Raw genomic sequence first — 15792 nt, 5'->3', positions numbered from 1 at the left:
TGATAATTTCCCACCACTTTGTCTGTAATTTGGTAAGCCCCCCCATTATTGTTATCCTTCTTTTACTCTCTAAAATATAAATAAATAAATACTAAAGCAGAACAATACATGCTTACTAAAATTGGTCTAAGTGGACAAAGATTATTTTGTTAAGCAAAACCAAACTCCAAATAAGTACTTTTCTTGTCTATCATGGAAAGCTAGCATTTACTGAATGATGCAAATCATTGGGCTAGGTACTTTTCAGGCATTATCTCACTTAATTTTCACAGGTCTGAAGCAAATGCTACTTGGCCCCATTTCACAAGCAGGACTTCAAGTTTACCAAGGATTTGGTAACTTGATCACGATTAAAAAGCAGGTTTGTTTCTAGATTTTAAAATACTAAGAGTAGAAAAGACACCTCAAAAAAAATAAATAAATAAATTTTAAAAAAAAAAGACACCTCACTATGATCTTACAAGAAACCTACATGTCCCAGTTTTCCCCTAAAACGATAGGATCATTTCAAACTCCAAATATTACAATCTACAATAAAGTACTAAAACTTAGATACTAAGAAAAAAAGATTATTACCACTTTTATATTAAAATACAAACATGGCAAGGAAAAATTTCAAAAGTTGCATGCACAAGACAAAAAGTGGGCTCTAATATCCACACAAGGCACAACCATCAAGTCTTTTTAATACAGTGTCAGGCGTGGTGCCACATGCCTGTAATCCCAGCACTCAGGAGGTTGAGGGACGAGGACTGTTGCAAGTTTGAGACCAGCCTGGGCTACAAAGTGAGCTCAAGGCCAGCCTGAACTGCATAGCGAGACCTTATCTCAAGAAGACCAAGAAAAAAAAAAAAGTGTTTAATACAGATAGTTGCTCATTTGGTTAGACAGATGCGTGCTAAGACATTCACTGTTCTCAGTTTAATTTTCACAAGCAAACTTAGTTCTTTCTATAAATTATTATACATACACGTCTTTACCTATAGACCAACTAGCCTAAATGTGAGCTACTATAGGCAGAACTGGAAGAAGAGTAAATGTAGCTGGGCATGCACAAATGTATCATCATTGTGAGAAGTGTAAGAAGGGACAACTAAAAACGCCTGCTCTACTAGGGTTATACTTTCATCTTTTGTGTGCTGTGCTGGGGATCAAACCCAGAGCCTCACACATGTTAAGCTGGCTTTCTACCACTCAACTATACCCCAAACCTAACCTATCATCTTTATATGCAAAGGACAAGACTGCCACTGGTAAATAAAGGCCTAATTAGTACCTTTCAGTTCAAAAATGATGTGACTATAACTGGGAGATAGCACAACTGGTAACATCTTCCCAATGACAAATACAAGTCAGTTAAGATATATTTTAATTTTCATATTTCAAAATGTCTTGACCAATAATAAACCAAGGTACACTTACATTTACTTAAGATTAAAAACATATTAAAAACTTTGAAGTCTATCAACTTGAGATAGTCTGTGAAAAAATTCTGCTGTGAGATATACCAAGAACATGAACAGAGTGTAAGATTACCCTCAAAATTAAACTATAAACAATTGAAAAGAATTGCCTGTGATTATATAAAAGAATATCTTTATTCTTAGAAAATAAACTCTCAAGTATTTAGAGGCAAAGTGACACAGTGCCTCTGACTTAAATGATTCGGGTGAAAAAACAGAGAAATGCATATGAAATAAAACATAAACAACTGGTAAAGACAACTGGCAGTTCTTGAATTTCTTATAGAACTTTCATTAAATTTCAAATTGTATTCTAGTAAACTTTAAACTGTATTCTAGTAACAAGTTTATTTTTAAAATCTAAAACATACCACTCCTTGATATACACCAAGAAAAATCAAAGTCAGCATATAGGGACACTTTCATACCCACTTTTATTGGGGTACAATTCATAATAGCCAAAACACCAAACCAGGCTAGGTGTCCTTCAAGAGATCAACAGATAAAGAAACTATGGTATATACACAAAATGGAGTATTACTCAGCTTTAAAGAATAAAATTTTGTCAATTGCAGCAAAATCAATGGAACTGGAGATAATGTTAAACAAAGTAAGCCAGACTCACAGACAGGAATCACATGTTTTCCTTTATATGTAGAATATAAAAAAATATGACATGAAAGTAAAAGACAGGCAATTACTAGGCAAGAGAAATTAGTAAAGAGGAGGGATTATAGGAAAGCAATGGGAAAACAGATATGATCAAAATATACAAATTAGTTGGACATGGTAGGACAGGCAGGTAATCCCAGCATTCTAGAGGCTGAGGCAGGATGCTCGTTGTGAGTCTGAGGCTAGCCTGGGCTACATAAGCGAGTTCAAGGCCAGCCTGAACTGCAGAGCAAGACCCTGTCTCAAAAAAAAAACAAAAAAAGAAACCCAATATCTTGTAAAATTAGTAAGCACTAATAAAAGCCTAAACAGAAAAATGTGTCAAAGTAGGTTGTAAGTACATGAACATTCATTGTATCACTCCTATTCTTTATTATCTCATTATTTTCCTTACTGTAAAAAATCCAAATAAAAACGAACTTATACTTAGTTCTAGTAAAATATACTCTGACCATGAGGAATGCCAAATAAAACTGCCTTAGAATATCATTCTCACCTGAAGCATATAATTTGCCTTGCTCACTTCCTTGCCTTCTTTTAACTACAACTTCACTAATAGCTTAGGTATGCCAATTCAGTGCTCAGTTAAATTTACAACCAAAAAAAAAAAAAAAAAGAACAGTCTAAAAAGAATGTCTGTGAAAACAAACACAAAGGCACTGTGGTGATAAGATGACAAAACAGTGATTATCTCTTAAGAGTATGTACTGACAGGAGGAAACCCAGGAAAAGAAAGCTGTAAATGTTCTTTATCTTAATATGGGTATAATTACATGGGTCTATATATATGTAAAAAGTTATCCAGCTTTAAAGATATTTATTATATTTATGTATATTACATCTCAATTTTTTTTTCTAATTAAGAGAACAAGTACTTAGGAACAGAATCTCTTGGTTCAAATCCAAAACCTACAAGCCAATAGACTAAAGTAACACATTGGCACTCTGATTAACAACTAGTCCTTGCAATTCTGGTCAACCTGAATCTACCTTGGAGATGTTTATTTTTGTTGCTTTTAATAATTACAGTCTTTTGAGCAGGAAGTACACAAGATCAAGCTACATGCAAAGAAGAATGAAGACCTGACCATCAAGAGACCCTACCAAATATAACGAATTCCTGATGAATGTCTAACACTGTCTTACAAAAAAGGGATGGATGCATCCATCAATAGTTGAATGGATAAGCAAAATATGATACAGCCAAGCATGGTGGTGCACATGCCTGTGATTCCAGCACTTTAGGAAGATGAAGCAGGATTGTGAATTCCAGCCCAGTCAGGGTAATTTAGCAACTTAGTGAGACGCGTGTCTCAAAATTTAAAATAATAATAATAATATATATTTATAGTATATTATATATAATATATATATGTATAATATACTATATATATATATAAAGGCCTCAGGATACAACTCAGTGGGTAGGTGCTGGGTTCAATCATCAGTATGGCAAAAGAAAAAGGGGGGTGGGATGTGATACATATGTACCAAATGGAATACTATTTGGCCATAAAGTAACTAATTCCTTTCACTTTGACAGCATGGATAAACCTGGAGGACATTCTGTTCAGTAAAATAAAGAACATGATCTCACAAATGAGATCTTAGAAAGTTAATCTGGCAAAAGTATCAAGTAGAATAGTATATACCAGAGGCATGATAGCTGGGAAGGAAAAAATGGGGAGATGTTGGTTAAAGGCTATCAAGTTAGACGGGAGGAATATTTTTTAATGTCCTGAACAGAAAAATACATAGAAATAGAAAGTAAATGGTTGCCTGCAGCTGGGAACGAGAGGAAATGAGGGAAGAAATAGGGAATGACTACTAACAGTTATAGTTTCTTTTTCAGGTAATGAAAACATCCTACAATTGTGGTGATTGGGGGCTGAGGATATAGCTTAATAGAGCACTTGCTTATTAGTGATATAGCAAGCTGGCATCTTGGGTTCAATCTCCCGCACCACCCCCTCCCCAAAAGGTAAAATTGTGGTGACAGCTGCACAATTCTGTAAACAACTAGAAATCACTGGATTTTATACTCTGAATAGGTGAAATATAGTTTGTAAATTACATGTCAATATAGCTGTTTTTAAAGGGAGGGCCTATAAATCAGGTTATAAATACTGCCCCCCCTACTGTCTTAGCTTCAAAAGGTGGAGGGATTCTCTGCCTGTGAGGATTATAAGAACAGAATTTTTTTTTAAAATGGCACAAACTGAATATGGAGGCCAGGTATGGTGGGCACACCTGTAATCCCAGCACCTGGGAGGTTGAGGCAGGAGGACCGCCACAAGTTTGAGGGCAGCCTGGGCTATGTAGTGAGTTCAAGGCCTGCCTGAACTACATGGTGAGTAGTTCATGGTGAACTACCCTGACTGAAAAACTAAAACAAAACAACACAAAAACAAAAAAAGTGAATACTGTATTCATTTGGATTTTGTCCTTTTCTCAAAGCAGTATCTGTATGCAGAGGACAAGATAAGTCAAAATTATTGAAGGTAATGGTTAAAAGGACCGTGAAACTAGTATTTAAAAGGCAAGTATGGAAATAGATAGGGGTAGATCGGCTATCACTATCTTCCTTCCACTGGGCTATATCTAATTTCAGAGATTCAAGTTCTGTTAACTCTGCTGTGTCAATATTTCCACTGCAGAATTTAACATAAAATTTTTTACCTACCCAATAGTGAAGTAAAGTTGCCAAATCATCACTCAGAAACAACCCTTAACTCTAGGAAATTCAAGATTTTAAACCAATAATTTTTAAAGTTTATTTTTAATCTCATGTTTTTAGTAATAAACTGAACATAATCATTAGCTCAGAAGCCCTCATAAAAGGTCTGGGAGTAAGCATTTATATTAAATTCTACAAGCAGAAAAACTAACCTACAATGGTAGACCAGATCAGTGACTCACCATGGCAGGAGGAAAAAGATGGTGGTCAGAGGTAACCTGGAACTTTGTTAGCAGTGATGGAAATATTCTGTATCGTGATTGGGAAATTTTATAGATATATAAATGCCAAAATAAAATGAACTTTGTCATACACAAATTTACCTTAATAAAGTTGAACTTAAAAACACACATAGTGCAGGCTTTGAAAAATTACTGGTACATTAAATACTAAGAGACAAATTCACTGAGGCTAAATTAACTTATACATAAGTCACTTGGCCCTCACCTGCTGTACTCTGCACATACCACTCTCCCACTCAGCTGATGACCCAATGCTGTATTTAAAGCATTTCAGTCAAAATATGAACCTTCCCTTTTAAAATAACAAAGTCTGAGCGGAGACATGACAATAACAAATTCATTTTTCTAAAGCTGCCTTACAACCAAAAGAGCTGAGTACATCCATTTAAAAGCCACCTATATTCTGTGATGGGGGAGAAAATGAAAGACAAAAAGTAACAGGAAACTACCGAAGAAATGTAATGTTCAACACATATATGAGATTATCTCAACCTCATAATCAGAAAAATGCAAATTAAAACAATAAAGGTAACTATTTTTCACCCAAAAGACTGGCAAAGAGACTGGTTAATTTCAAGTAATGACACTGGCATGAAAAAGTGAGCACCTGCATATATACTTCTGTAATAGGAAAACTGTTAAACTACTTAGAAGAATAATTTAACAGTACATCATGATGACAGCTATGCATGCCACATGACCAACCAAGTAACTCTACTTCTCTTGATACATCTCAGCAAAGCAGTCCAACATGTTCGCTGAAGGAATACCCAAAATGGTAAAAATAAAAGCATTCCAATAGGTTGAGGGAAAAAAACGGGAAACAGGCTGTTTATCAATAGTGGAAAAAAGATAGAGGAAATGAAAAAAAAACCTACTTATTATTTAGGGATACATACATTCAGAAAAGCATGGGGAGAAAAGTCTGACAGAAAAAAAGAAAACTCATAGTGTGTACCCCTAGAGAGGATGAGAAAGGGATTTGTTTTGATACTTGTTGGCTTTGTTTTGATACTTTACAAGGAGCATTTATTTGTTCACCTACTTTGAAAATAGTAGGTTTTGATACTTTGGCTTTGTTTTGATACTTTACAAGGAGCATTTATTCGTTCACCTACTTGCACAGTGAAAATTAGTTTTGGAAAGTACTGATGCGAACATGAAACCTGATGGAATATATTTCCTTCCTTTAAAAGAATATCATCCAAGGAATACTATCATTTTTATAAGTACTGTGGTGCACCATGTTGTACACTGCTTGGAAAAGCCTAAAAATACTCCAATTTTTTCCTCTGATAAACTACCACCTATAAGCAAGAATAAAAATACCCTCTAGCATACCTCAAAGTCTGGAGGAGGAAGGTTGGCAGTGTAACTCAGTGACAAAGCACTTGCCTAGCATGCAAAACAAAACATCCTAGGAAAAATGAAAAAAGAAAAATGCAAATAACTCAAAACTATGAAATACATTAAAAGAAATTAAAAATTAAGTAGGAATACATGCTCACTGATCAAAAGATTTAATATTAACGTGGCAGCACTACCCACAATTTAATCTAATTTTGGCTTCAAAATAAAGCCAAAATCCCTTTCTCATCCTCTCTAGGGGTACACACTATGAGTTTTCTTTTTTTTCTGTCAGACTTTTCTAGCCATGCTTTTACAGGTACACCTTCAATACAACACCTACAAAAATTGACCAGTTGGCTTTTTTACATTTATCAACATACTGATCCTAAAATTTACATGGGAATACAAGGGTGCCAGAATAATGAAAAACATCCTGAAAAAGAATACTGGTATATCCATTATTTAAAAAAAGAAAAAAAAATTATGGAGATTCCTCAAAAATCTAAACTACCACATGATCCAACAATCCTACTTGGATATACAACCAAATTGAAATAAAATCAATTTAACTGAACCCTGCCAGAAACTGCGATCTTAAACTTTCAGCCTCCAGAACTGTGGGAAAGTAACCTGTTGTTTGAGCCACCAAGCCTGTCATATTTTGTTAAGGTAGCCTAAGAAGAGTAATACCGACTTGCACAAACATTATTCCAAACAGCATATACATATACAAAAGACATTTTCTTGCAGTACAAGAAAAGATGCTCAGAATCATTAGCCATTAGGGACATGAAAATTCAAACTACAAATGAGGCGCTATTACTACATTAGGACTGCAGGGGGACGGGGGGAAAGGGATTGGGGGGCGGCTGGGAACTGAACACAGGCCTTCACACTGAACTATAGTTCAGCCCTTTAAAAACAAATTATTTTTGAGACAAGGTCTCACTAAATTGCCCAGGGAACATTAATATACAAATATCTGTTCAAGTCCTAGCTGTTTTCTTCTGCATGTATACCCATAAGTGGAACTGCTGGATCATGTAGTTATTCTATATATTTAATTTAGAAATCACCACACCATTTTCCCTTCCCAGCAGTAATTCATAAAGGTTCCAATTTCTCTATATCCTAACCAACACTTTAAAATATATATGTAATACACATTTTAAATATATAATATATATGCAATATATATTTTATATATAAGCTGTGCTTGGTGGTTCACAATTAATTCCAGCACTAAGGAGGCCAACACAGGAGGATGGTTTAATTAGCAAAAATGAGTTGCTTTTAGCACAATATGCAATGATCTTAATTTTTTTGTATAGAAAGAAATAATGAGTTAACGAGTTAAATTTTTTAAGCAAACTGCCTAATAATAAAGGATAAGTAAAATAAAATGTATAACATTAGTTTATCCTACTCTAATGTAATTCTAATGGACTGAGTTTAACCTAGGAAAAATTTCCTAAAATTGAAACCAGTGCTGGAAATACGCCAAACGTGAAAAATAAATAGTCCAAAAATATTCATTAGACTTTAGGAGCCAAATGTCTTATTGAGCATATACTACTGTTTTTTAACAGTATAATTCTGTTAAGCTCTTGAGAAAACTTCCCTTTTTCTTGGCTAGTTTTTCCTTTCAGTTTATTTAAACCTGGTCAATTTATACCACTTCACCATATACATTAGTGAGAAATCCATGGCAAGGCAAAATATCATTTACTTTTAACTACATATAGTTATGGTATTAAGAATAAAAATGTGCCATGGTGAAAAAATAAGATTTTTGTTTTCTTTTTTTTGGAGATAGGGTTTCACTACGTAGTTCAGGCTGGCCTTGACCGCACCAGCTCAAGAAATAGTGAAATTTTAAAAAGAATTTTTTTCTCCAGAAAAAAAAATTTTTTTAAAGGACAAGAAGCATAAAAAGATGCACTTTGAGGCCATACTTTTACCACAATATGGCATTGCTTCTCTGGTGTAAGAAATCAAAAGTGTAAATAAGGAGTAAAATTTATAATAGATAACGTGAAATAGGAAGAAAATCTTCAAATGGGAAGGGGAACAAGGAAAGGTGGAGGGGAAAGAAAGGAAGGGAAAAGTTAAAAAACAAAAAATGAGAGGGGTCAGGGATACAGCTCAGCAGCACATGGCAAGCACAATGTCCTGAGTTCTATTCCTGATACCAAAAAAAAAAAAGTACATGGCAAGCACAAGGTCCTGAGTTCTATTCCTGATACTAAAAAAAAAAAGTACAAGGCAAGCACAAGATCCTGAGTTCTATTCCTGATACCAAAAAAAGAGAGAGAGAGAGAGAAAAGGAGGGAAAAAAAATAGAAACAAAGCTTTTGTAAATGGGGAGGGGTGGACTGGTTCAAGGGAAGATAGGGGAATGGGAAAAAAAAGAATCAAATTAATCATGTACAGGTACAAATTATTTATGATGAATGGGATCATTCTACATATCTAAAATGTACGAATAAAATCTGATTTAAAAAAAGAAAAAACTGTTAAAGAACAGGAAGTTTAAAAAGAGGTAACTTAGCCAGTGGTAGTGGCACACGCCTCCATCCCAGCCCTCGGGAAGCTGAGGCAGGAGGACTGCTGAGAGTTTGAGGCCAGCCGCAGCTAAACAGTGAGTTCAAGAATAGCCTGAACTTGCAAGACATTGTCTCATAGCAAGACCTTGTCTCAAAAAAAAAAAGTAACTTAATAACCCAGTAAGAACTAGCAAAACCATGTAGTTGTCCCAAAAATATTGAACAATAGATTTTTCCCTTATATTAAAATGTTCCTTATAGACAAAAGAAAACAGTACCTCTAACCATACAGGCAATCCTTTCTTTGTATTCTTATAGGCAAATACTTTGCACTTCTGTCTTTTAGGATCCACAACCAGTATCTTTTCTTTTTCAACTAAAATTCCCTAACATATAACATGATATAGTCCCTCTTAAGAATGGACTAAGATCTTAGTACAATCTCCATGTCAAAAGAAAGCAGAAGATTATCAACCATTCAGAGTACTTACTCACTTGACTCACAAAAGTAATATATACATGAATAATTCTCCCACTCTTATTCCTTTTTCCTGTATAGGCTACAAACTGAAAGAGGTCAAAAACTATGTTTCTTGTTCAGCACCCCCAGGCTCCAGCACAAGACTGCCAGTAAATAGCTGGCACTTGGATAACTACTTATTAAGTCTGAACCAAGCACAGTGTGGTGGTCCAAGTCCGTAATCCCAGTACTTAAAAGGCTGAGGCAGGATTCTGAGTTTAAGACCAGCCAAGGATACACAGTAAAATCTGTCTCAACAAAAATCCTAAACCAAGTCCTGCAAAGGAAAAAGGCAAAAATATCTAAGAGAAAAATGTTTCAAGCCATGGTGAATGTTTCAGAGAATTCCCACTGGCTAGTCAAATTAAAAAGTTCAAAATTAATTAGAAACATGGAAGCTATTTAAATCAGATGACCAATTTAGAACTGTCTTTTTAACGTCATGGACACATTCTTAATACAAGAAAAATGTTATCCTGGCATACATTAGGAGAGTGATGTAAGAAACAGTACATCTTTTATTAAGAAAGCTCCAACAGCACAGGTACAAATCATGCTCCCCAATATTTCAGGCTCATCTCATGGCAGGTAATACCAGCAGTTACTAATCTTTTCTAATTTAACACTTAACTGGCTCCATGTACAAAATAAGACATTTGCTAATTACAAAGGGAAAATGTCTTATTTCAAACTAATTTCAGAATACATACAAGTGATCCTCTGGCAGGTATTCAAATACCATTTAACAGCAAGCAATATTCACTCATCTTCAAGCTATACACAGATCTTATTCATATGTATCATGGACTTAATATCATTGACTTTTGACTAAAATATTAAAGCTATAAAAGATGTGATGTGTGTATGCACTAATTCCCCATAATAAATGTGTTTTTTATGTATCAAGCATACACTATTAAAACGGTGGGTGTTGTAAAATGAAACCAAAAAAGTACTAAGTACTGGGCAACCCACTCAGGACCCTTCCTGTCTCTCAGGAGCTATTCCTATTCTCCATTCCCCTTTCCTATTCACCAATAAATTTTCCTCCTCTTAAAAAGAGTATGCCCAATACTTTTAGTGAAATGAAATTACTTGTCTTCATTTATCAATACTTAAGGGCTAAATTAGGCACAAAGACTTGTTCTAGGGAAATAAGAGATACCGTCAACAACAGGCAGATGAAAATTACACATTCTGATTATAAAGTCTCACAGGTCTATAATGCAGATTTTAATGCAAGTTCTAGTGTAATTTTAAAAGCCTTCTATGAAGGGTCTTTTCTTGGGCCTTACAATCAAGACAAAGGTAGCAGTGCTAAAAATACAAAACTGAAGTCTGCAGTCTTAAACAAAGACCTAACTATGAGATACCTTTGACAACACTTTTTTGTAAATAACTTAATACCTCCTTCATATTAAAGATAGCCACTTACAATCACTTTCCCTCCTCCAATGTTAAAGCACATTTCTAAAAGCCTTGTCATCTTGAATTACTTCCACATTCTAATGAATATTGCTGGTGAGGGCTGATACAAAATCCATTACTTAATGTAGGATATTATAGAACAAGAACAGAATAATCCATAATTGATTGGTAACATTATATCTTAAAGCTCAAACTACTGTCCTACAAGGACCAGTAAGACAGTTCTAGCTATCAATTGTAGGCATTAGGGAGCAACTGGTAAAGTGGTAGAACCACTGCATTGTTTACAAATCCTATTATGAAGGCTAAACATTTAATTTGCATAAAATCCAGTAATGAACAATTAGAACGCATACTGGCTAAGCCAGGACAACTGCTGCAAAATAAACGATATTAATCTATAAAATAGGCTGTAGTGGCTTTTATCATACAGAATCTTGTATATATAAAAGGCTAAATTAACCTGGCTATGAGAGAGTTAACTTTTTAAGACTAGCCCTGCTATCATAACTAAAAAAGTAGGAAAATGCATGAAATAGCTATTCTTGGATGACAGGCAATTGATAGCATAAAAGTGTGAATCCTGAGAGAAACAAATTACTGAACCTAAACCGAGAGAGCTTTGTACCTTGAAGCACTTTCCAGGCTCCAGCCAGAAAGAGGCCAGAGAATCCAAGCAGACCAGAAACCCAGTCAGAAATTTACATGAGTCGTGGAATGCTGCAACAGCTTTAATTTATAGGACAACCTTTTATCTTTACTAAACTACCTGCACATGCATTAAGTGAGATTCCAGGAGGGTGGGCAAAGAAACTAATCATTAGGTAACAAGCAACTACCTGAGACATATCAACTTAACTACCAGTTTACACAGGTGTTCTGGTTCTGACCAACCAGCGTAAAGAGAAGCTTTCAGCTGAGACCTTATAAGCAAAGCTAAACTAGCCCCATGGCAAAAGCCCACTCTAAGAAAACTTTAAATAAAAACAACCCTTAAAGAACTCAGATAAATATAAAAGTTTTCTCTCTAAGACTGTTTAAATCAAATATAATAGCAATGAATTGTCGGTTCTTAACATATCTAGAAGTAAACACAGAACAGCAGCAAAAAGGATAGAAGTGGAAAATTGGAGATAAATTACCACAAGGTTCTTACATAATACACCAAGTAAGCAGTATGATTTTATTTGAAGGCAGACTGTAATAAGTTAAAGATGTCTACTATTAACTCTACAGTAGTCACAGAGGGGAAAAAATAGCACTTAGGACGTAGTTCAGTGGTTTAGTGCATGGTCAGCATGCACAAGGCGCTGGGTTAGATACCACAATCACAACAAAAATTAAAAAACAAAACAGGTAATGCTAATAATACTCTAGTAAAGGAGATTAAATGAATTTTATGAATACTTAATCTGAAAAATGACAGGACAACAAAACAGAGATGAACAGAAAATAAGACCTGTCTCAAATTATAAAACTTTTTAAAGGACAAAGCATTCTTTAAAGTACAAAGGCCATGGGTTCAACCCCCAGTACTGGAAAGGTAGGAAAGGGGAAAACAAGGCAGAAAGAAATAGAAGGGATAGGGGCAAAATGACAAACCTAAATCTAACCATATGGATTCTAAATCTAACCATATAGTTCTTTCCAAAGACATAGATATTTAAATATCTACCTGAAGAATACATGTTCTTTCCAAAGACAAAGACATTCAAATAGACCTTAAAGTCAACAACTGAAAGGGGAAGATGGACATGGTGGCACATGTCTGAGGCAGAAAGATCAAAAATTTCAGCCCAGCCTGGGCAATTCAGCAACTTAGCAAGACATTGTCTCAAAATAAAAAAATAAAGAGCTAGGGGTGAATGTAACTCAGTGCGAAGGTCCTGGGTATAGCCCTCAGTATTAAAAAAACTGTGAGTCTAAACAAAAAAAGCAAAACCTAACTATGTAAATTCTAACGGCAAGAAACGTATTACAAGGCAAGTGGGAGACTGGGGGCAGCATGAACAGAAGGCTAGAGTGTGGGAAAGCTGGCTGCAGAAGAAGGCAAGAAAGCAAGTTCCCATAGCCCTGCTCATTGACTTCTCCCAAGAACTTGACAGGACTGCCTAGCCAGTGATGGTAAACCTTTTAGAGCTTTCAAAGTAAACAGCCTGCTACAGTACATGTGCGACAGGTTCACCACCACTGGCCTAGACCTGACCTCAGCCTGAGCAAGCAGTGGCTAATATAAAAAGAACACTCACCAATGAGTTGTTTGCCACTGTGTTCTCTCACGATAGTCCACTCACTTGTAGAGTACATCTTCTACTTTTACTTGGCCCAAACTCCCCACAGAGTCTTTTTCTGACCTTTAATAAATTTAAAACCTTGCTAATATTTGTGCTTGTCTTGACCAATTCTCTGTTCAGGACAGAAAGAACCTAAAAACCACCTCTAGAAGGGGACTCCAGCCCCCCAAAATCTGTACAGGCTCAGCCTGGGCAATTTAGTGACTTAGATCTTGTCTTAAAATATAAAATTGATTTTTTTTTTTTTTTTTTGGTCTTTTTTGAGACAGGGTTTCACTATGCAGTTCAGGCTGGGTTTGAACTCCCTTTGTAGCCCAGGCTGGCCTCGAGCTCCCATCGATCCTCCTGGCTCAGCCCCCCCACTGCTGGAATTACAGGCATGCGCCATCAATATAAAATTAAAAAAAAAAAAAAATTACAAATGTAATTTGTAATATAGACTGAAAGTTACAAGATGGGAAAAAAAGTATTAGTCATAAGAAAGATACAATACCTGTATTTATGTCAAGAAAAGCCTTAGGGACAGTAAACATTACTAAGATAAAAAGGGACAAACCATTATGACGAATCTGAAAGAATTCACTACGAAAACTATCCCAAATACGTTATGTGCCTAAAAACATAATTTCAAAATACATGAGGCAAAAACAGAATTACAATTCTGATTTGGCAGTTCTTTAAGGTAAATGACAGAACAAGTAACAAAAGCAGGAAAGATCATAGCAGATTTGAGTAACACTATCAACAAATAATTGATATCTACTGCAGAATACATGTTCTTTCCAAAGACAGAGAACATGACAGACCATATGCCTCACAACAAAATCTACCTCAAATGACTGAAACTCTATAGCATATGTTCTCAGAGCACACAGAATTACATTAGAAATTAGTATCAATAAAACATCTGGAAGCCCAGCAAGGTGGTGCCTATAATCCTAGCACTTGGGAAGCTAAGGCAGGAGGATAGCTATGAGTTCAAGACCAGCCTGAACTGAATTACACATCAAGATCCTGTCTTAAAAAATAAAATTAAATTAAAAATCTAGAATACAAAATATACTTCAAAATAAGCTATAAGACAAAAAGACATTGTAAGAGGGATCAGAAAATATTTCAAGCCAGGCATCGTGGCTCATGCTTGTAATCCCAACACTCAGGAGGCTGAGGCAGGATCACTGCAAGTTTGAGTCCAGCCTGGGCTACAAAGTGAGCTCAAGGCCAGCCTGAACTGCATACTGAGACCCTGTCACAAAAAAAAAAAAAAAAAAAAAAAAAAAGAAGAAAGAAAGTATTACAAACTGAATGGTAGTACAGTATACAATAAATTTATTTGCAGGATGCTACTAAAACATTGCTTAGGGGAAAGTTTAGGTATCTGTATATATTGTTATGGTTTAAATCTAAAATGTCCCCCAAAAGTCTCATTTATTCAGACATGGGGCTTTCAGAAAGTGGTTGGAACATGGCTCTAAACATCATCAGTGGATTAATCCATGGATGAGGTTGTAACTTGATGGCCCTATTGAAAAGTGACAGAATCTTAGGAGGGCCTACTTGAAGGGAATGTGTCATGGCTCTATGACCTTGGCATCTACATCCATCCTGTTCCTGGCCCCTTTCTTTCAGGTTCTTTCCCCTGCTCTTTGCTTCCTGGCTGTCATAAGATGAGCAGCTTCACTCTACCACACCCATTCACCATGATGTTCTGCCTTACATTAGACCCACAGCAATGCAACCAGCCAACTACAGCTTGAAACCTCTATCACCATAAGCTGAAATAAACCTTTCCTCCTTGAAGTTGTTTTTCTCAGGTATTTGGTCACATGACAAAAGCTGATTAACATGAACACAAAGAAAAATGAACCCCAATCCTTACTTCACTCATTCTACTAACTTTTTTTGAGACAGTCTCACTGTGTAGTTCAGGCTGGCCTTGAACTCACTATGTAGACCAGGTCAGCCTTAAACTCACAGCAATTCTCTTGCCTCAGCCTTCTGAGTGATAAGCTTATAGGTGTGCCCCACCACGCCCAGCCTGTATAAACTTTAATTTGAAGTGTTTCACTAAAATTTGTTGCTCCCTGGTTTTTTTGGGTTTTTTTTTAGACAGTATCTCACTATATGTAGTTAAGGCTGGCCTTGAACTCACTATGTAACAGTCCAGGCTGGCCTTGATGATCCTCCTGCCTCAGCCTCCCAAATGCTGGAATTACAGGCATGCGCCACCATACCCTGCGTAGCTGCTCTCTGAAAAACAGTTAAGTAAAAGGCAGCATTGAGACTCTGGGTTCAATCTCCAGCACCACAAAAATGAAGGAAAATGGAAGGGAGAAGAGGAGAAACATTTGCAAAATATGCGATTTGCAAACTCTATGGTAGACAATTCATTTGGAGAATACATAAAGAACTCTTGTGGCTGGGCATGGTTGCACACACCTGTAATCCTGTAATCCCAACTACTTGGGAGGCTGAGGCAAGAGGACCAAGTTCAAGGCCAACCTGAGCCACTTAGTGAGATCCTGTCTCAAAATATAAAT

General features: G+C 35.9%; 1 protein-coding gene across 11 annotated transcripts in view; it reads right to left on the bottom strand.

The window, feature by feature from the left end:
* Positions 1-15792, bottom strand: part of LOC102012925 (myotubularin-related protein 3) — a 143922-nt gene that overhangs the window by 99947 nt on the left and 28183 nt on the right. The window lies entirely within an intron of this gene.

This window comes from Chinchilla lanigera, unplaced genomic scaffold (assembly GCF_000276665.1).
Source record: "Chinchilla lanigera isolate Chin_1 unplaced genomic scaffold, ChiLan1.0 scaffold00054, whole genome shotgun sequence".
NCBI classification, from domain to species: domain Eukaryota; kingdom Metazoa; phylum Chordata; class Mammalia; order Rodentia; family Chinchillidae; genus Chinchilla; species Chinchilla lanigera.
Note: the sequence above shows the minus strand (reverse complement) of the source record. Positions and strands in the feature narration are given on the sequence as shown.